The sequence below is a fragment of the Dryobates pubescens genome, chromosome 16 (genome assembly GCF_014839835.1).
Source record: "Dryobates pubescens isolate bDryPub1 chromosome 16, bDryPub1.pri, whole genome shotgun sequence".
Classification (NCBI taxonomy): domain Eukaryota; kingdom Metazoa; phylum Chordata; class Aves; order Piciformes; family Picidae; genus Dryobates; species Dryobates pubescens.
In genome coordinates, this window is record NC_071627.1 from 11,784,622 (window position 1) to 11,806,113 (window position 21,492).

At 42.3% G+C, this 21,492-nt stretch overlaps 1 protein-coding gene across 5 annotated transcripts in view; it reads left to right on the forward strand.

Moving 5' to 3' along the window:
• Positions 1-21,492, forward strand: part of KCNIP1 (potassium voltage-gated channel interacting protein 1) — a 379,245-nt gene that overhangs the window by 247,764 nt on the left and 109,989 nt on the right. The window contains exon 1 of one of the 5 annotated variants that reach the window (XM_054168342.1): positions 441-513. The exons of 3 other annotated variants lie outside the window; for them this stretch is intronic. The gene's annotated coding sequence lies outside the window, so the exon portion shown is untranslated. Of the gene's footprint in view, positions 1-440; positions 514-21,117; positions 21,134-21,492 lie in introns of those variants that run through there. One more of the 5 variants, XM_054168343.1, reaches the window with a different exon arrangement.

The window sequence follows — 21,492 nt, forward strand, 5'->3', positions numbered from 1 at the left end:
GTACAAACCCCATCTTTCCTAATCTGTCTATCCTTGTCCACGTGCTTTTAATCAATACTGACATACTCTGTTGTGTTGTGAAGCACCCAGGGGAGAGCTGGGTGTCAGGGGCATGCCTGAATGAACAGAGAAAACAGTACTCTGTAATAAGGGAAAGTTAACAGAGAGTATGTTTTGCCCTTTGGCAGCTCATCCTTTTGTAATTAAATTAGCAGGATGAAAAAGGTTATCTTAATTATTTAAGGGCTGGGGCGGGGGGAAAGTACAGGCAAACCAATAATTCATCATACTTCAAAACATTATTTTAAGTCTAAGTCCTGTGCAGTTTTTCAGGGACTCATTCTTTATGATCTCTTCTCAGTGACAGATTTTCATTAAGCTTGAAGCTATAACCCAAAATTTGTATTCTTTTTTCTTGCAGGTAAGTCTGGGTCGGTCTGTTTCAACTGTGCAGTTTGGGAACGTAAGTGAACAAAGTAAGCCTCCTTCAAGCTGTCCCAGCCTGTTAACAAGGTCAGAGTGTTGTCTTTATTTTTGATCTCTAACAGTTTAAAGTAAACCAAAAATGGCAAGGGTAGCAGATTTGCAGGTTGATGTGCTGTGCAGACACAATGCGATCTTCCTCTCTACGTCTGACGTGAATGTCACAGAACAAAATACCTGTTACTGAGAACTGTTATGCAGGCTGCTGTTTCTCTGGCTTATCTTTAAGCAAAGACTGGATGGAGATACTCTGAAATATTCATGTTACTGATATTCTAAAGGATAATACAACTTTTAATAACCTTTTTTTTTTTTTTAATCATTGAAAGGGATTCTCTAGTTGTGATTGATTCCCAGATATAAAAATTCCAGTTCCTCCTCTTGAATAGGGCCAAGTTAACAGGTCACAGTCTGAAAAGCTTACTTTGTGGATCATTAAGAAATTATTAGCTTCTATTAATCACCTGGCAGTAGGATCTTGCTGTAAGCCAATAAGATGCTGCTGTTGGACTGGCATGCTTTGCTTCCTACCTAACCCTTGCTCCCTGACAACTCCTGCTAGCACTAAGAAATCTCTTAACCTTGCAAGCTTCCTTGCATTGGAATGAGCAGAATCCACTGAGATGGTGTCATGTTAAATGTGTCTAAGTTGAAAATTATTTCCTTTGAATGTTTTTTTCCCCTCTCTTCCCTCATAATCTCTTGGAACAATTAAGTTCACCTCTTGTCAAATTCTGGCGTTGAGTTTCTTTTGAAATATTGTCTGTGTAAATCAAAATGAGGCTTCTTTAGGAGCCCGTGCTCTGAAGGATTCTCTTGTCCCAATGTTTGATTCCTACTCATGTACCAGTTACAAAACTTTTTTTTTGCAATATGTCTGTATGTCCCTGTTGTGGTATCTGTTCAGATGAGCGTTATTGGAATGTTAAATACAGGGCAGATACTGTTGATCAACATGCAGGAAATGGCACACAAGGCACATTCTCTTGCAGTCAGTGGTGAAGCTTAAATTTGTTCACTTTCCAAACACAGATTTTTTTCCTACTTCAGTTGGATGCTAAAAGGTGTCCTCAGACTCATTGATGAGTTCTGTACCATTCAAGATGTAATGCACTGGGTTATCTCACTTCAATTTCTATTCAGATCAGCCAGTGAAATTTTATGTGAATGTTCAGAAAGTGCTTGGTTTTCTTCATTTCCTTTTCACTCACAGTGACTGATATTAAGATGTTTTTTTTATCAGCTGAGAAAAGGGACCATATGTTCTTCACAATCATATCACCACTACCATTTTGAGAATGAAATAACAAGGGAGTATTTTCTCATGCTAGTGAGGGCCTTGTTTCTGAAGTGAAGCTGAGATTCGAGGTGAGATCAAAATGTGTCACTGGATGCACACATGGTGCCTTTCTATCTCTGAATGACCCCCAGTTTTGTAGTAGCTACTGTTTTGGGGTTTTTGGGTTTTGTTTTTTTCTTCTGAAAGATTACAATGGTTTTAGTCACACTCACCTGCCTCTTTGGATATACTGAATCTAACATCTTCCATATACATTCACATCCACTTCTGCAGACCTTCTGGCTACTGGTTTTATACCATAGCCGGCATCCTGCACTTGGTATAGAGTAATTTATTCACCACAGGAGGGTTACACCTTAAGCTAGACAGTCTCAAAGTCTTTTCATTCCAGCTTTCCATTTTCTGGTTCTTAAAATTTAGTTTTCAAAACCTGGATGAGAAGACCCTTCTATTCCTATTCCAGCAACTGATCAGCCTTTAATGCATATGTGTACCATGTGCCCTGTCATGTGATACTTCTGTGCCTTTTCATACATGATGTACTGAACTCATACCTTAGTTACACATCTGCACTCTTCCTCCACAATCCTGAGATGCCCTCATCAGCCTTGGCTTGGGGAATTGTTCACAAGGAGCATGGTTCCACACTCCTTAGACAATTTATTCACTGCTTCCAAGAGCAATAAGCATCATTTTGAAACAGGCACATCCCACATTATCAATGGAATAAATATGCTGCAGCCTAGCAGTGCCATGTAGTATTTCTCATATTTTAAGGAACTCTGAAACTGTTAATGGAAGAGTTGAGCTGGATGTGAAAATACCTTCCTTAATGTCTCGTTGCTATAAAAAGCATGTTTGTATTTCAGCATTTCTGTTTGAAATGTATAAATGTCTCTTTCAAGGGATTTTAGATGTAAGCAGATAAAAAGTTATTAGATGTGAATATGAATACTGACAAATCAAATCTAAAGCCTTAAAAATAAACATCTTGTGTAGTCTAATGCATAAGCAGTGTTTTGGAAAGAAGCTCCAGTTTAAAGAAATAAACAAAACCCCACCTTCTGCTGGTCCACAGAACTCAAAACTAATATTCAGGTCATATGTTCCTTACACTGCTGCCAAAACAATGCTGCAGGGTGGGGGGTTAGGAGACAAGTTAAAAAAATGAATGCATTTGCAAATGCTCTCTATGGATAGCCATTGTTTACCCCAACATTAGAATAGAATAGAATAGAACAGAATAGAATAGAATTAATCAGGTTGGAAGAGACCTTTGAGATCATCAAGTCCAACCTATCACCCAACACTATCTAATCAACTAAACCATGGCACCAAGCACCCCATCAAGTCTCTTCCTAAACATCTCCAGTGATGGTGACTCCACCACTTCCTCGGGCAGCCCATTCCAGTGGGCAGTCACTCTTTCTATTAAGAACTTCTTCCTAACATCCAGCCTAAACCTCCCCTGGTGCAGCTTGAGACTGTGTCCTCTTGTTCTGGTGCTGATTGCCTGGGAGAAGAGACCGAACCCCTCCTGGCTACAACCACCCTTCAGTTAGCTGTAGACAGCAATAAGGTCTCTGCTGAGCCTCCTCTTCTCCAGGCTAAACAATCCCATCTTCCTCAGCCTCTCCTCATAGGGCTTGTGCTCCAAACCCCTCACCAGTTTTGCTGCCCTTCTCTGGACACATTCTAGCAAGTCAACATCTCTCCTAAACTGAGGAGCTCAGAACTGGACACAGGACTCAAGGTGTGGTCTAACCAGTGCTGAGTACAGGGGCAGAATGACCTCCCTGCTCCTGCTGGCCACACTGTTCCTGATGCAGGCCAGGATGCCATTGGCCTTCTTTGTCACCTGGGCACACTGCTGGCTCATGTTTATCCTACCATCGACCAGTACCCCCAGGTGCCTCTCTGCCTGGCTGCTCTCCAGCCACTCTGACCCCAGCCTGTAGCACTGCATGGGGTTGTTGTGGCCAACATGCAGAACCCAGCACTTGGATGTGTTCAATCTCATGCCCTTGGACTCTGCCCATCTGCCCAGCCTGCAAGGTCCCTCTGCAGATCTGTCCTAGCCCCTAACAGATCAACACCTGTCCCCAACTTGTTGTCATCAGCAAATTTACTGATGATGGACTCAATACTCTATCCAGATCATTGATAAAGATATTAAAGGGCATGGGGCCCAGCACTGATCCCTGGGGCACACCACTAGTGACTGGCTGCCAGCTGGATGTGGCACCATTCACCACCACTCTCTGGACATGACGCTCCAGCCACTTCCTAACCCAGCACAGAGTGCTCCCGTCCAAGCCATGAGCTGACAGCTTGGCCAGGAGTTTCCTGTAGGGGATGGTATCAAAGGCCTTGCTGAAGTCCAGGTAGACTACATCCACAGCCTGCCCCACATCCACCAGATGGGTCACCTGAAGGAGATCAGGTTGGTCAGGCAGGACCTGCCCTTCCTGAATCCTTGCTGTCTGGGCCTGATCCCTTGGCCATCCTGTAAGTGCTGTCTCAGAACATGTCTCAGAACTCAGCACTACAGAAGATTTCATCAGGCTTTTGAATTTCATTTTAAAAACTACACCTCTTCTCTAAGCCCCACATAACAAGCAGTATTCCTTTGTTGCCCTCAGGCTAATGATAATACACAAAGAAAAATATTCTGCCTTAAACCAGGATGAATCCTAAACCCCAGAAGACTAGGGACTGGCAGTTATCTTCAGCAGTAACTAGGTTGTGTGGTATCTACAGAAAGCTGAGTTGTCGATTTAGACCTTGGTAGGCTGTGAAACAAGGTGTGTTGGGACCTGTGAGTGGGAGTCCTTTTATCAAATAGAATTGTTATGGGAAGCATCTACTCCAGCTCACCTGGTGGGCTGTTCTCTGAGGATTGATTGCAGTATTGCAGTCTGAAATCTACTGTGACAGTCTTTACTTTGTGATTTATACCTTTATGTTCATGTTTAAATCCTCCTTGTCATTATTTTAGTAGAGAAGAAGAAGAAGACAGAGCCTCTTGCTCATGGAAAATGTAGGAAGAATAAGCTTGTGATTAGATGTGTGATCAGGCACATTACTGGGATACAACCAGTGGAAAAAACACAAGGAAATTCAGCAGAGAGAAGGGGCAAGGAGGATTCCTACTTTTGAGATGTTTTCAATCTTAGTATGAAAAATCAGTAAGTCTATCATATTTAATATCAAGTCAGCATTTATGAAGGCTAGGTTATGTTTATTTTTACAGACAATTCTGGTAGGCTAGGGTCCTTGCTCCATTCTTGGGGGACTGGAGAGCAGAGCTGTAACACACACTAAAAATATATTCTAAAATGTATTCATAAATGTATTTGTTTGGGGTCCTGGGATATGCAAAGGAGCCCTGCAGGGTGCAGAGGGTACCTTCAGTTTCAGTCTTGCCTATTTGATTCGGCACAGCACAGTGCAAGCTATCTCACTGTGTGTGACATGACCTCAAAGGTATTTTTAATGATTAATTGAGTTTGACTAGGCAATTTTGCAAAAGAAATTGCTAGTATAGCTGGGATGAAAAGATAATAAAGGTGGTAAGATTAAAAGTATGCTTACTTTTCTTTAAACCTTGCATTTCTGAAACCCAAATGGTACTCACTAGGCCAGACAAAGCACCAATGGTAGTTTAACCACAGTTGTGTTTAGTACAATTTTTCTCTTGCTAAAGTTCTCTAAGTATCTGTAGGCTTGGGATCTGGTTGTGCTTATGTTCATGTATAAAGGCTTCTCTGATTTTGAATTAAATAAAACATGGCTTCTGTGTTTAATGGCTAGAACTGTTTGCTCAGCTTTAGCCACTGAGTCAGAATTTCATGCTTTTCCTACTGTAGATTTATATACTTAGCAGGCATGGGCTTGAAAGCACTGATATGGAGCAAGATGCTGAAGAAGAGAATGCTTTAAATCTCCTCTAAGCAGGCTCAGCCATTCTGGTCCTTGAAATGCTAGTCAACACCCTGAGGCCTTTCTAGGTGAAAAATCATATCGATACCACTCTCATGGGCAATACATGAACAGTAATGCAGCAGTGGAAATGTTTTAGCCTGTAATCTTAAGTTGAAATATAAAGTAACCAACTTCAGTAAAACCCAGAGGAAACCTGGGGCTGCTCTTGGTTTTCTGGTGAGAAAGAAGATTGTGTTCCCTGAAAAAAAACAGCTATCTGGAAGCAAAATTCTTACCACCTGAAATAGAGATGATTAGTGCTTTGGAGAGAAATGGCTTCAATTTATTGTGAAACACTCCATGGAGGAGAAAAGCAGGGCTTTTATTCTTTTCATCATTTGCTGGAGATTTGCTTTTGTCTTTTACTGAGTGTTCCTTTTCCTATAACCTCTCCCTTGTGTCAGAACAATACCCTGATGAAAGAATTTTCCCAGAGTCTCTTGTTTCTCTGTACTGCTGGTGCTTGTACCAATGATGGAAAGTGGTACACCAACAGGATGCCTGCAGAAACCACCTATTTCTGAAGCCTGCCAAATGGTTCTGGCAAATAAGGAGTGTCTGAAAGACAGGGCATGTCTTAAGCTTTGTTAAGCAGCTGATGTAAAAATTGAAACTCTATATGGGAACCCCATTTTACCACAGGTTCTCCAGACCTTTTGTTTTCTGTGCTGGAATTTGCCTGCTCAGTAGTCATTTTTATATTAAGGAGTGCACAGGCTTTTAAAATATTGTCTTATTAATGCACAGGTGTATATTAAGGGACACATCATGAACATAGCCACAGCTCAGTTCTTGCCAAAGCCAGAGACAAACGTGTTTTGTTCTGAAACACTTTTTCTGGTGTTTGTGGTAATACAAAATTGTAAATACCTGTGGCCTTCTTGAGCATAGTTTAGATTTTACAGAACTTTCCTGTAGGTCCTGTTCCCAAGGGACCCAGGGTTACACCAAAGTTTCAGAGGATAGAAGGCTTCCTGTGGTGGGATTACATAAGGGCAACAAAGTTGGTGAGGGGCTTGGAACACAAGCCCTATGAGGAGAGACTGAGGGAGCTGGGGTTGCTTAGCCTGGAGAAGAGGAGACTCAGGGGTGACCTTATTGCTCTCTACAACTACCTTAAGGGAGGTTGTAGGCAGGCAGAGGTTGGTCTCTTCTCCCAGGCAACCAGCACCAGAACAAGAGGACACAGTCTCAAGCTGCATCAGGGGAGGTTTTTGGCTGAAGGTTGGGAGGAAGTCCTACACAGAGAGAGTGATTGCCCATTGGAATGGGCTGCCCAAGGAGGTGGTGGAGTCACCATCACTGGAGGTGTTCAGGAGGAGACTTGATAGGGTGCTTGGTTGCATGGTTTAGTTGATTAGGTGGTGTTCGATGATAGGTTGGACATGATGATCTTGAAGGTCTCTTCCAACCTGGTCTGGTCTATTCTATTCTATTCTATTCTATTCTATTCTATTCTATTCTATTCTATTCTATTCTATTCTATTCTTCCAAGGAGAATGAAATTGGCACCTTGTGCTCCTAGTGAAACTTTCTCTCATGATGGTAAGACACAAAAACTCAAACCTATCTTGTGACTGTGCTTTCCTATCTGATGGAGAACATAAATTCCCTTCAGGAATGCAAAATCACGTAGTCTCTGATTCTGTTAGATTCACTAATGCTGCTAGCTCAGATTGATCTTCAAGTGGGTTCCTGTATTTCAGGTCTCTTTCAGTATCTCTTCATCTTTGTTGTCTGAAATTATCACTACTTAATAAGGTGGAAAACAATGTGTGTAAAAAAATGGTTTCTGTGCTGCTTTCTCCTGTATGCCAAAGCAAGGCAACATCCATACAACCAACAGTTACATATCTGTGATGTTTGAAAACAGTCAGATTACTGCCCATCTGCTTTCTGGTTCAGCCATAATGTTATTCCCTGTGCAAATGGAAAACAGTGAGCATAGCTCCCCATTCCCTCCTGCACTCAAGCTGTTAGGAGTGTCTCTATCAACAGTGCTGTGCTCTCAATAAATGCCATATTTTGCTATTGGGAAAATGTTTGATGGTGAAAGGACAAATACAGTGCCTCAAGTGAAGTGTGTCTTGTGGCTGGGAAGTGTTGCTATATGGCAGCCTCTCTGTGAATTCTCATGCAATGGATAAATTCCTCAATTCCAGATGATTCATGCATGCAAAACATCAACCTTTTCCATCTTTCAGCTTCCTCCCAGTTGACTTCACCCCCATAATTCAGTCACTTTAATATTTTTTTCTTTTCTTAAGCAATAGAGCCTTAAGAGAGGATGCATCTGTTCTATTCCATGGCTGGAATGCATTGACTTTTGTGTGTTCAAGTGTCTCAGCAATTGTTTCTTGGTGTAACCACTATGGTACTGCAGCATGCAGGTCTTTGGAGGGCCACAAAAATGATCAGGGGGCTGGAACACCTTTCCTATGAGGACAGGCTGAGGGAGCTGGGTTGGTTCAGCCTTGGGTAGGTAATGCTCTGGACAGGCTAACAGTGACCTTCCAGTAGCTGAAAGGGGTCTACAAGAAGGTTGGGGAAGGACTGTTTACAAAAGCCTGGAGTGATAGGACAAAGGACAGTGGTTTGAAATTAGAGAAGAGTTAGACTGGGTGTTAGAAAAAAATTCTTTCCCATAAGGGAAACAGGCTGCCCAGGGAGGTAGTTGAGGCCCCATCCTTGGAGATATTCAAAGTGAGGCTCTGATTAATCCGATCTAGCAGAGGATGTCCCTGCTGAGTTCAGGGGTGGATTAGATGACTATTGGGGGTCTCTTACAACCCAAACCCTTCTATGATTCTATATAGAGAAAATCTAGGTCCATGATATTTCACCTCTCCTTGTTTGTTAGGGCCATAAGCAATTTAGCAGGTGAATAAATTGCCACTATTATGCAATTACCATGACAAAACATTAGTTCCTAATTCTGTAGAGCTTTTCTAGATCTTCTGGATGTCTGACTGTATCTCTCAGAGGTGGTTGCCTTAATGTGGTTGGATTTTGCAGTATTTGATCTGAGTTACGAAGTGTCAGTGAGCCTCATGCATTTAAAGATGCATCAGGAAAGTGATTTGTTGTCTTAAACATAAGCACAGTGTATGGAAGCCTCTTCAAATTCCAAAGCATATTCTCACTGAGTTTACAGCCATTAATAACTTAGCTATTATAATCTTTAAAGAGTTGAAACCAAATAATGTTTTGGGAGCCAAAGAAAAGACAAAGTCAAATCCTCTTTTGAATTAGTTAAGGATTAATTAATTCATGAGGAATTGAGAGAGTTTGAAGGTAAGAGCATCACTAAGGAAAACTGTGTGACATAAAAGTGAAGCTGGAGCATCCCAGTGATTCCATCTCCTGTGTTCAGCTGATCATTTTGGGGTTGCACAACAGTTGTAAGTCTGCCAGGTCTTCAAAGCCTCTTGATTTTGATTGTGTGGATTAGAAAATAAAATTTGGATGTTGTTCATTTCCTGTCACCTAGGTCCTTTTAAAGCTTTCTGATTCTGTAGTCTAGTTTGAATCAAAAAATGCTGGTGTTTGGTTTGTAGAGTGACCGTTCTTTGTTGAGGAGAAATTCTGGGAAATTGAATAATATCACATGCAGAATCATAGAATTGTTTCTGTTGGAAAAGACTTCTGAGATCATTGAGTCCAACTGAACATGAGCCTGCAGTGTGCCCAGGCAGCCAAGAGGGCCAATGGCATCCTGGCCTGCATCAGGAACAGTGTGGCCAGCAGGAGCAGGGAGGTCATTCTGCCCCTGTACACTGCACTGGTTAGGCTGCACCTCGAGTACTGTGTCCAGTTCTGGGCCCCTCAGTTTAGGAAGGATGCTGACTTGCTGGAACGAATCCAGAGAAGAGCAACAAAGTTGGTGAGGGGTTTGGAACATAAGCCCTACGAGGAGAGGCTGAGGGAGCTGGGGTTGCTTAGCCTGGAGAAGAGGAGACTCAGGGGTGACCTTATTACTCTCTACAACTACCTGAAGGGAGGTTGTAGGCAGCCAGAGGTTGGTCTCTTCTCCCAGGCAGCCAGCACCAGAACAAGAGGACACAGTCTCAGGCTGCGTCAGGGGTGGTTTAGGCTGGATGTTAGGAAAAAGTTCTATACAGAGAGAGTGATTGGCCATTGGAATGGGCTGCCTGGGGAGGTGGTGGAGTCGCCGTCATTGGAGGTTTTCAGGAGGAGACTTGTTGTGGTGCTTGGTGCCATGGGTTAGTTGTTTAGGTGGTGTTGGATTGGTTGATGGGTTGGATGCGATGATCTTGAAGGTCTCTTCCAACCTGGTTTATTCTATGTATTCTATGTATCATCCTAAGATCACCATAGCCATTAAACCATGTCTCATAGTTCCCCTTATGGGATACAGTTAGCCTGAAAACTGGGCACCTCAGCAGTTCTGGAGGTCTAATGTGAAGAAGAGGTTATTAATTTACAAATATGAAATATGAATTGTGTAAATATTGGGTTTATTAATAATTAAAATTATTACTAGCCGATGAATCACTATTCTATATACATGTTGTAGTGCAGGATTGTGAAACACATCCCATAAGTGGTTTAGTAGCTATAATTAGGACTCAGTTGGAATATTTACAGAATTACTTTCTATTTCTATAACAAAGGGTGCAATTCCGCCGCTTGTCCACCAGATGACAACTCGGCGGGACGCTGAGGGAATCGCTTAACTATATACAGAGCTATTACAATGTGTATACGAGGATTGGACTGGAAAGATTATGCTGGTAGACACGGATGCTTTGAACTGAATGGTAGTGAGTGGAAAGCACGTGGAAGATACACTATGTCCTTTGTTTGTAGCGAGGTTAGGTTCCGGCAGACTACTGTTGCTGGGCTGATTCCTGTCTGGTCTGGACGGCGACGGTTCGTGGCAATCCTCCCTCTGCAGCAGCAGAGCAGGGATGGAACCTAGGCTAGCTGGTAGGCAGGTTCTCTTCACAGGAGATACTCTCCGGGCTGAGGCTCAACAGGCCTGCCTGGATGCTGGCTTCTCGTCATCGTGCAGAGGCTACTAGTTTGCTTGCGTATATGAGAGAGAAGACTTAATAGCAATGAGCTCAATGGCAGAAGCTGTGGCATGAGCTTAGGCTTGAGCTAGGAGAGAGAACAAAGTGCAAGAGGGGGCAACGTATTTACCAATTGGGGTAATACTTATAGGTTTCTCGAGTCTACATTTGGCCAATGGACACTCTCACAAACAACTGGCTTCAGCCTATAGAAAGTGTGAAGCTAGAATTATGCCCATTCTTGGTATCAGCACAAGCATCCCATGATGGGTCCATGCCACCTAACAAATGCCTTGGCCTTTGTTTCCCTCCATGAAAGAGGGGGAATTTGTCCACGTTCTGGGACAAGTTTAAATATCTGGCATAATGTGCCTTCACCACAAGGTCAACATCCCTTGTCTTTTCAGCTATCTTCTTACAGGTGTTGATCCAACTACAGTTCCACTGCAAAATACAGTTGCTGACCATCTTTGCACACTTTTGTTTTTTTAATGTTCATAGAGACCACGTGTTACTGCCAGTAGGTTAACCACTACTCTGTGTTGAAGATGATAAAACACCACATTCAGAGTTCCCCCACACCACAGGGACATGTGTTGATATTCATTGCATGGAATGAGGTCTGTCATTTCCCTGGGTTTCTGCTCAGGCATCTGCAGGAGAGAGAGGACCTCCATTACACACTTCCATGTTTCAAAGCACACCCAGCACAGACTGGGACGAGACAAGAAGAGATGAGTCAGCCCTTTGAAAAGGCTCTCAGAGCACAAATGATCTCAGTGAAATGCATTCTTGATGCTCTTTGTCAGTGAGCAGAGATTTCAGTGAATATTTCAGGAGCTCTTCATTAACTCAGGCACCAAGTGCTCAAGCAGTCTGAGTGGAAATCTTGCCTGTCCATGGAAATCCAGGTCAGATCTGCACTTTCCTTTGTCACTGCTTCATCCCATTATTTTCAGTTATGCTCTGTAACCCTCCACAACAATTCCTCTCCCTCCTTAATATTTATGTCATTTAAATATAAATGGACAGCTAGCACCTTTTCCTGAATCAAGTTATAAACACATATTTTTTAAATCTATCTCTATGTCACCTCTGGCAGACCTATGGACACAATCTTGTCATTCCTGCTGATGTACAGGCTCAGCCACTCAACTCCAGCCTTGCTTTGAGCTGTTGGAAACAGCCCAGGGCCATGGTGCTGCAATTACTGGCATGTGACATGTGAGCCTGAGATGTGAATTTCTGTGACCTGCTAAGTGAGGAGGGCATATCTTTAGTACCTTCTGCAGAGCTCAATTTATAGCTCTAATTTCTGAAAAGAGAAAGGGAGAAAGTAAAAATCCATCACTAAGTAACTGAAATGGTTTTATTACTCCACAGCTCTCATAGAAAGAGCTGTAGAAGTGAGTGCTTCCATGTAAGCCAGACAGGCTGAGTAAGTTCCTGTGCACTCTCTGTCAAGCACCATGTTGTATCTTCATTTCTTAAATGTTCTGTTCAGAGCTATGATTAAAGGAGTATATCTGCTAACATTACAGGCTGCCTTCAAATGTGAGATATGCCTTTCAGAGCACCTCTTTCAAACAAATACACTATTTTCTGCCTTGAATAGATAACTTTTGCTAAGCTCTTAATGCATGATATCTAACATGTTATTGACTGAACTTGCTATTTCAGAGAGCAGTGATTAAGTGTAAGATTTGGCTCCTTCAAAAAAGAAGTGCTATGTTGGATTCTCTGAGAGAATTGAATCACTGAGGACTTGCAGTAGGTCTGGAAGCAATACCAAAGTGGTGGTTCTCAGGGTATTCTTTGACTCCTGATTTTGGTACCAGTTCAAAATTACACCGAAAGCAATATATGTTTTGAGATGTGCTGAACCAAGAGATTCCCAGATGCTCAGGGGTTTATCCTCTCATTATTTCCTCAACACCAGTATGTCCAGAATACCATTCTCCCTGGGCAGACTGCACTTCCCAGATGTCTTTGGCTAGGGCAGCACAATCCCACAGTTCCTAACAGTCTTTGGGCTTCTTCCATAAACTGGACAAACTTTAATCGAATGCAGAGTGTTTTGTACAACTAATTATTAGCTTTGAGGAATCATACATTTAATTTCCTTGTAGGCAGTTTTGAATCTTCTGTCTTGTTCTTTTTGCATTAAGGTTCATTGCAGATGTTTGAAGAGTCAACTTGCATTATTTAAATAATGGTACCTGCCAGTCATGGGTGAAGAAAGAACTCTTTCCACCCAAAACCTCTTTGCTTACATCACTGGAAAGGGAGTGCTATGCCATTAGACACTGCTGGGAAATGCTTTATGTCATGGGCTAGTTTCTCTAATGAGAATGCTGAAGTTACATCTGTTTTCAAGCTATTGATGGAATACTAGGGCTGAATATATCATTTGGATACATATTTTAAACATTAAATTAAACAGCTATCTGGGTGGGTGATTGATAGCAGAGTGTTTTCACAGCTCATTAGTAATGTTGCTGGGTAGCTCGATTCCATCCTTCGACATCAGCAGTTGTAGATACTAAATGAGTCAATAAAATACAGTGTAAAGGAGGCTTTTCAATGGGTTGCTCAAGTGCCAAAGAATTCTGAAGGATGCAAAGAGAATTAGTTATGAATCTAAGGGAGCAGAGACTGCCAAGCAAAACCATATTAATCTGTTGGTGTATCCCAGGGAGAGTCAAGAAGCATCCTGCCCTCATGCCTCCAGGATATGCCCAGCAGGGATGATGGTGTTGGGATGGAGCTCCTTCCTGCTCCACCACCACAAGCATGGCTAAGTTGTAGTTACATCACACCTAAGGCCTGGGAGAGACGAGAAGTTCCACAGATTCACAGATTGCATCAAGTTGGAAGGAACACTCAAAGATCATCTTGCCCCTCATCCTATCCCTACAAGACCTTTTAAGCTGTCCTTCCCCAGCCTTTCAGACCAGGAAATGTTGCTCTAAGGTCTACCTGGAGCCTTCTCTGCCATGGATTTTAAAAATGAGGGCAAAAAGCTACAGGTCAGGCATCATGGCCAGGCTGCAGGTTGTACTTGGGGTGAGAAAATGGCAGTGTCCCTGCACCTATCAGCAGGTGTCATACTTCAGTGGTCTCCCAGCCTGGTGCACAATCCAGCTGCAGTCCTGTATGGGATGGAGCTGCTGAACTGTTCATTCTCTAAAGTAAAACCAGACAAGTGACAACTTCATGTAATTAAGTTAGATTAAAAATGCATCTTGATGTATTTTGGTAAGTCATTATGTTGTGGGAAGAGAGGGTTTTCTTCCTCAAAGTCCTGTGAAAAGCCTTCCTTATGACAATTTTAAGTTGGGAGCAAAAGATAAGAAAGGGAAAAAAACCCTTTCTTGGGTATTGTACAGAGCTTGTTGAGGCAGAGCTGGTTCAGTCTGATGGTGCCTCTTTGTGTTTGAGCAGACTCTTTGTTTGCTGACCCTCTTCCCTGGGAAATCCTTGTTGTACATGTAGGAGTCACTATTACGATTTTTAAAAAGCATTTTTAAAAGATGTAGAGAAGAAAGCCAAAGGAGTTGCCTGTCTCCTGACTTGTTTTCCTAGTCCAGATTTTTCAGTGGAGGAGATCCTTCTAATAGGTTTTTGCACACATTTACCAACGACAACGCTAACACTTTTGAGCCTTGTCAGAACAGGGGTTTGTGCACTGCGTACTCAACACGGATTTGCTTGTCACAAAATAGGTGAGTGCCTGCCCAGATGATGGATGTTCCAGGTTCTTCCTGCTGGCAGATCCTGTCATTAAGCCTTCTTCTCTGTTGTGATGAATGCTCAGAGGAAATATTCTTCAAACTGAAATTTCACCAAAAGTCTGAAAACTTGCTTTATTTTGCCCCTGCTTTGCTATGCACCATAAGTTGTTTTTTCTCTCATATCATTAGCACCCTCTACTTCCTTTTTGTAGCAGACAAAAGACGGTGACAGCATTCACATTGTTTGGTGCCTGGATCATTTTCCACTGTCATTCAGCTGAAGGTGCTGAAGCTTCTCTAAAGCCATTTCAGTACAATGTAGCCAATTTGACTAAAGCTTCTGGAAAGAAATGAGAATCCACAAACAGTGCCTTTGCAAACAGCACATAGCCCTGACAGCTAAGCAAGCCTGTGGAAGCACTCTGTTTTAACCCCAATTTCATACTCTGTCTGAAAGGACAGGTTTTTACATAAGGAGGCATTTGTGTCACCTTCACACATTCATTTGTTTTAATGTGAGAGGTTCAACTGCTTTCTGTGCCTGGTGTTGTCTGTCCTCCTTGCTACATTCGTGAGAGCAGAATGGCTTTGTAGAGTTGAGAACATACTGAAGATTTAGGAGCCTTGATTTCTGCTGGTGGCTCTGCTAGGACAGTCTCAGTAACCTCAGTCAAGTGCCTTCATCCCATCACACATCCCATTGTTTATTTGTAAACTGACTCCACGACATACCCACACCCATGAATATGGTTCATGAAAAGCACCACTGAGCATGGGGTGCTGCTGCTGCTGCCTCTCATCTTTTTATCTCACAGCAACTCTTGGTGCTGATTTGCTCATAGCTGATTTTATGCCCTCTTGCAGTGACTGCAAGCATCCAGCAAACAAGTATATGGAATCATGGACTTTTGTTTCTCAGTCAGTTTTGAATAATCTTGTTTAAAATTGGACCATGCTCTAACTAGACATTTAGTAGGGACATCATTACCTTGGAATTAAATGTGTGCCTTATAGTCACTCTGGGGATCACTGGTATGACTGAATCATAAAGTATCATTTTTTTCAGTGACACAAGCTGGAATTTACCCCCAGCATTCATCTGAAAATCAATCTAAACCTTAGATATCTTAATGCAATATCTTGTTGTTAATTTAATCTGAGAAAGTCGCCCATTGCTTCTGAAATCAGAACTGTAAAACCAAAGACTTAGAGTGTGAGCTGCTTGCAGCCCTAGGGGCTGGGAAAATGGGGACACACTGCAAGTGTTTTGCACTGCCTGTTCTGGGATGGAGCAGCATGCAGAAATGTGGCAGTTGCTTGTGTTAGAAGTATAATTTGGTGTCCATACCACTGTTTGTTCCTGGATTAAACCACTGAGTGCTGCTGATAGTGTCCACACTGAGAACATGGCTAGTAGTCTGGAAGTAAGCTAGTAAGATGATGTTGTCCAGATTAAGGATATGAGCAGGAGGCTTTAGAAAAACCCAAGAATTTGGCAAAGTTTGTCTGTGAAACACTGAAGTGTGGGAGCACTGCCCTGGACACGTAACCAATCCTCACTGTAATTTTTTGTTACACAGTACATAAAGCAGAAAAATAACAGCTCCCTTACCAAGACTTAATTTCCATTTGCATGAGATTCTCACTGCACCTTTTTTGTATGACCATATTAGAAAACAAATTATATTGCTGGGTGTGAATTTTATTCACTGAATAAATTATCCTGGAATTTAACATTATTAGCATTCGAGAAAATGCAGAGAGCATTAAAGGACTTTTGAAAGAGCTGGAGCTGACACATTTGCCGTAAGTTTAACAGAGCTCTATTTAAAAAAGATGTGCATGCAGAGATACTGAGGCATAATGAAACCTCCTACACACACCACAGAATAAAATATTTATACTGTAATCATGCTATTAATAAAGTGATGGATCAGCCAGTGTCTGCTGCAACAAACCTCAGCTGAGAGGCTGGGTACTGTCTAGAGGAGCAAAGCAATGTAGGAACTGAGGAGCAGAAGCCTATGGAGTAGCTTGGGAACCCCAGTCCTGAATTAACCATGCAATTGTGTAATACACTGACTGCAAAATGGTCTCATGCTGCATCTGGCATTTGTCCCCTTCTTTATTTCTTGCATGAAGTGCAGGGCTGGGGAGAGGAATCTGGGAAGCAGAGGGAAGGTCTGCAGTTCTGCTTGTGCTGATGCCATCCCTGGATCCCCACAAGTGCTGAAGGGGATTTCTGCAGTGATCTGCTTTGTTCTTAGCCATTGGTGGATGTAATTCTGAGGTCATCAGGAAGGGTTGGGCTTGATCAGAACAGGGCAAACTCAGGACCTTTACTATCAAATACTACTCTGAACAGAGTGCTGCTGTGATGCTGAATTGGTACTCTTTGGAGCTGGCCATTTCCAAGGTTTAAAGACAAAAAGACAAGAAAAGATGGAGATGGGAGAAACAGTGTATCTGGACTATGAACTGACACAGTGGAGTGAAATGGTGGATGTGCCCTGAAGGGTAGCTGTACAGGAAAATGTAACAAACAGTGTTTTGGTGCTCTCCGGATTCTTTCCCAATTCCTGCTGTTTGATATACATGTGAGTTAGTTTAGAAAGCTCTCTTTGTTTGCTGAGCCTGGAAGGGTGATGTTTCTCACAAACATGGTAAGAACACTGACATTAGAGTTTTGTCTCTGTGGTCCCCAGCCTTACACCCATTACCCACCAGCTCCATCTGGATGCCACTTCTGCACCAGTTCAGACTTCATCTACCATCAGAGCACTGTATTTGAGCATCTCCCAGAGAATCTGCCTAGAGAAAAGCTGTGTTTTGTTTTCTTTTACCCATGTCTTTCTCCCCCTTCTCTGTCCTTTTTGTCTGTCCTTCATGCATCTTAATTTTTATTTCATGCTGTGAAATTTAACTGCAAAGCAAATACTAATTAAGCGGTTACTTAGGGACAGTGTCCATAAGTAATGAACTCCTAGGAATGCTGGATTCTGTGTGCACATTGAAGTGATAAACAAAGTGAGATTTCTTGTTGTCTGTGTCCTTTCTGTGCTCTGTGATGGCCTGGAAGTCCAGATGAATTGTTTGCCTCCAGTATGCAGGCACCCAGCCTCCCTTCCTGGACGGGAGGGATCAAGGTGACATTGCCTGCTGTCTCACTGTCTGGAGACAGGTGAGGGGATAAGCAGTGCTGCAGCCTGTGGCAACTGGATATTTTTTCTCCCAGACCACTGCTGTATTTCTCTGTTGACACCAGTGTTTCCCCTCACAGTGAACTGCTGAGGCTCAAAAAAGAACAGCAGAAAATTATATTGAGAGTTTGTTACAAATCTGATCCATTGCTATGGGGAAGTAACCGGTAGGAAATGCACAGCATGCAGCTTTGTTCTGTTGGCTCACCCAAGCTAAATAAGTTTGGATTGGAGAATATTTGAGTAGGCTCCTCTTCTCTCTCTCTCTCCCCCCAAAGACACTATTACTGGTGTCTTGGGCTGGCCAGAAAACAGCTGGGAAGTAGTCTAAGATTGGGGGAGGGGCGGTGGGGGGGAAGAAAGAAAACTTTTGTTCAAAGAACTTCCATGAAGCAGAGAATAGAATAACCAATAATTCAAGAACAGCAGTCTTACAAGAGGAAGAATTGTTCTGTGGAAGTCTCACTTCTGCCCTTTGCAGGTGAGAGAGGCCCTCCTTGATTGGATCTCTGGCACTGAGCAAAGGCAGATCTCTGCTCTGCACCAGCTACAGCAGAACTTGGCTCTTGCCCCTCAAATCCAAGCAGGGAGGGAGGATGCCTCAAGATGGCAATGAGCTGGGCTGCTCTGGAAGTGGAGCTTTTGTTAAAATGGTCCATCTCTGTGCAACACTTTTGCTTTCTACAAAATGGACTTCTTACAAGAAAAAGAAATTATGTATTTGTTAATTGGTTGTGTTGGTGCCTCAGCTGAGAGCAGCAGCAAACTGGAAGAGAGGTACAAGTGCAACAGACAGTGAGGAATCCCCTTTACAATCAGAAATATAGTTAATTTTTAATGCTTACTGGCATCACCCACCTCATGTCACTTTTAGTAGGAACAGAGGTTTTAAACTTGATCAGAATTAAGCCTAAGTTGTTTTCTTCTTTTTTATCCTGTGTCCATTAGGTATTGTGTTGTGATGTGGTTTTTTCTTTTTCTTTCTGTACTAAACCATTGCTTATTGTTGTAAATTATAATAACTTATGTCTGTGCTGTCCCAAGGTGGTTTCATTTCAGTGGTAATTGGATTTGATACATCCCTACATTTTTAACCTCCCCTTGGGAGTGTTCAGACTCAGTGAGAAATTTGGTAAGGAGCTGTGAGATCCTGCTATGAAGTTTAATAATGGAAAGTATAAAATTTATTTTTCTGAAGGGGGCTAAGAAAAAAAGCTAAGAAAAGCTGTAGATGCTCTTGATATTAATTAATATTGATAATGAACTAATATTTCCAAAGCATTAATACATTGGAGCGTGGCTGCTCAAGTCCTTGTAATATCATTTCAGTCCTTAAAGCAACTGGATAAGAATATCCTGAGAGATACTCATCCTGAGATGAAACACCAGAACAGTGTGGCCAGCAGGAGCAGGGAGGTCATTCTGCCCCTGTACACTGCACTGGTTAGGCCACACCTTGAGTACTGTGTCCAGTTCTGGGGCCCTCAGTTTAGGAAGGATGTTGACTTGCTGAAACGAGTCCAGAGAAGGGCAACGAAGTTGGTGAGGGGTTTGGAACACAAGCCCTATGAGGAGAGGCTGAGGGAGCTGGGGTTGCTTAGCCTGGAGAAGAGGAGGCTCAGGGGTGACCTTATTGCTGTCTACAACTACCTGAAGGGAGGTTGCAGACAGTCAGAGGTTTGTCTCTTCTCCCAGGCAGCCAGCACCAGAACAAGAGAACACAGTCTCAGGCTGTGCCAGGGGAGGTTTAGGCTGGATGTTAGGAAGAAGTTCTATACAGAGAGAGTGATTGCCCATTGGAATGGGCTGCCTGGGGAGGTGGTGGAGTCACCATTATTGGAAGTGTTTAGGAGGAGACTTGATGGGGTGCTTGGTGCCATGGGTTAGTTGTCTAGGTGGGTTGGATTGGTTGCATTGGATGCAATGATCTTGAAGGTCTCTTCCAACCTGGTCTATTCTATTCTATTCTATTCTATTCTATTCTATTCTATTCTATTCTAAGTACACAAATAGTTAAAAAACAATAACAGAAAACAGTTAAGTCAGATACTAGGCTTTCAGATGAGTATTATTAATGTAATATTATATTAATTTCAATATTAATGTAAGCTTTGACCTGTGTATCTATCTTGCTTTTGAAATCAGATTATCCCAAAAGGAGTTAAAAGAACACTGAGTGGGGTGGGTGGCTCCATGCGGAGTAGTGACAACTATTGCACTATGGCAGGAGAAATGATCAAAAATTAACAGGACAAGTGGACAGATTTTCTGATGTCTAAAACTGGGTGCAAATTTGGAGAGCTGAGTTAAGGTAATTAGGAAGGACAAACAAACTCTTGCTACTAATGTGCTCAGGTGAGAATACGGTCCTACAGAGAATCTGTTCCAGTCAGGTCCAAGGACTTGGAAACCTTTTCAGGTTTTTTGGAATACTTGGGAAAGTGCTTTCTGAGGCAGAGCAATAAGCTGCACACCTTTCTGGGCATGGGCATGCTGTGTCCTTGATGCCATTTCTTTCCTCATCTGGAAACAGCCCTGGAAACACCAGCTGACCTGCAGCAAGGGCAGTTGTGCCACCATCTGCAGAGCCCCCAGGGCTGTGCAGCAAAGGGAAGGGCTGTCATTTCTCACATATCCCTCCAATTTCAACACTGAGTCCCCTCTAACAAGCCTCTTATTAGCATATTTAATAGTTTACTACATACCCGTATTTAGTGTACCATGTGTGTTCAGTGTGGGAAAACAAGATACTCTAACATGTAGCTAATGTTCTGTAGCTGTGTTTCCTTGACAGAGAAATAGAGCACCAGGTCATTCCATAAAGGAAATTATTTTATTGTGAGTTTTCTGAAGTTCACTTTAGTATCAAGCAAAGAATGTGTTTGGAGTTTTTCCTCTGTGCTGATAAACTAAAGTCTCTAAAACTGTAATTCAGTGTGAAAAAGGAGCATCGCTTTTTGCTAGGTATCAGACAGATTTGGTGAATTTTGGCTGTGACAGAGAGGAAATGCTAAACAAAGTGGTTACTGTATATTCTGTTGCCTTAGAGACTGAAACATCTGTATCCATGCAGGCAAGTGATGCAGACATGGTAAGATTTGACTTCCTTACATTCCTGTGTTCATCTTGCTGTCAATGGAAATGTTTTATGGAGGGAATATGCTGGGCTTCTTTAGCATTGTATTTATCTGCTTGTGTGGCATATCTTGGACTAGGAGGGCTTTTTAATTAAAGTCTAACTCTGAAGTCAGGACGCTCCCTAAGAAAAGATGCTTTTGCATGAATAATTTTTCAAGATGAACTTGGAGGGACTTGAAATGATTGTTGTACTGGTGATAATTGTCGGATTTGTGAAGGCACTTGAGCATATGGGTCTCCTAGAAGACAAATTTGAAGGTAGGATGTTAAGAAATAGAAAACATTTTATTCTGAAACCTATTTGCTGCAGAGCCTTATATTTTAATCTGTATGTGCATGTGCAGTGCTTGGGTATCAGAGGAGCTGAACAGTAGCTGAAATAACTTTAAGTGCTTTCTTTAGACAAATGAAATGTATTTAAATGTCAGTATAGTATTGTAGCTTTCATTGCAGCTCATAAAGAAAAAGTGACATAATCATAAGCCATTCTCTGTCTATGTTTAAGATTGTTTCAAGAACTTCAGCAGAGATTTCTATGCTTTAGTAAACAGCAGCTTGCATCCTGGAGCTCTGCATGAAAGAAGGGTTTATATTGTATTAAGTTTATTATTGTAACT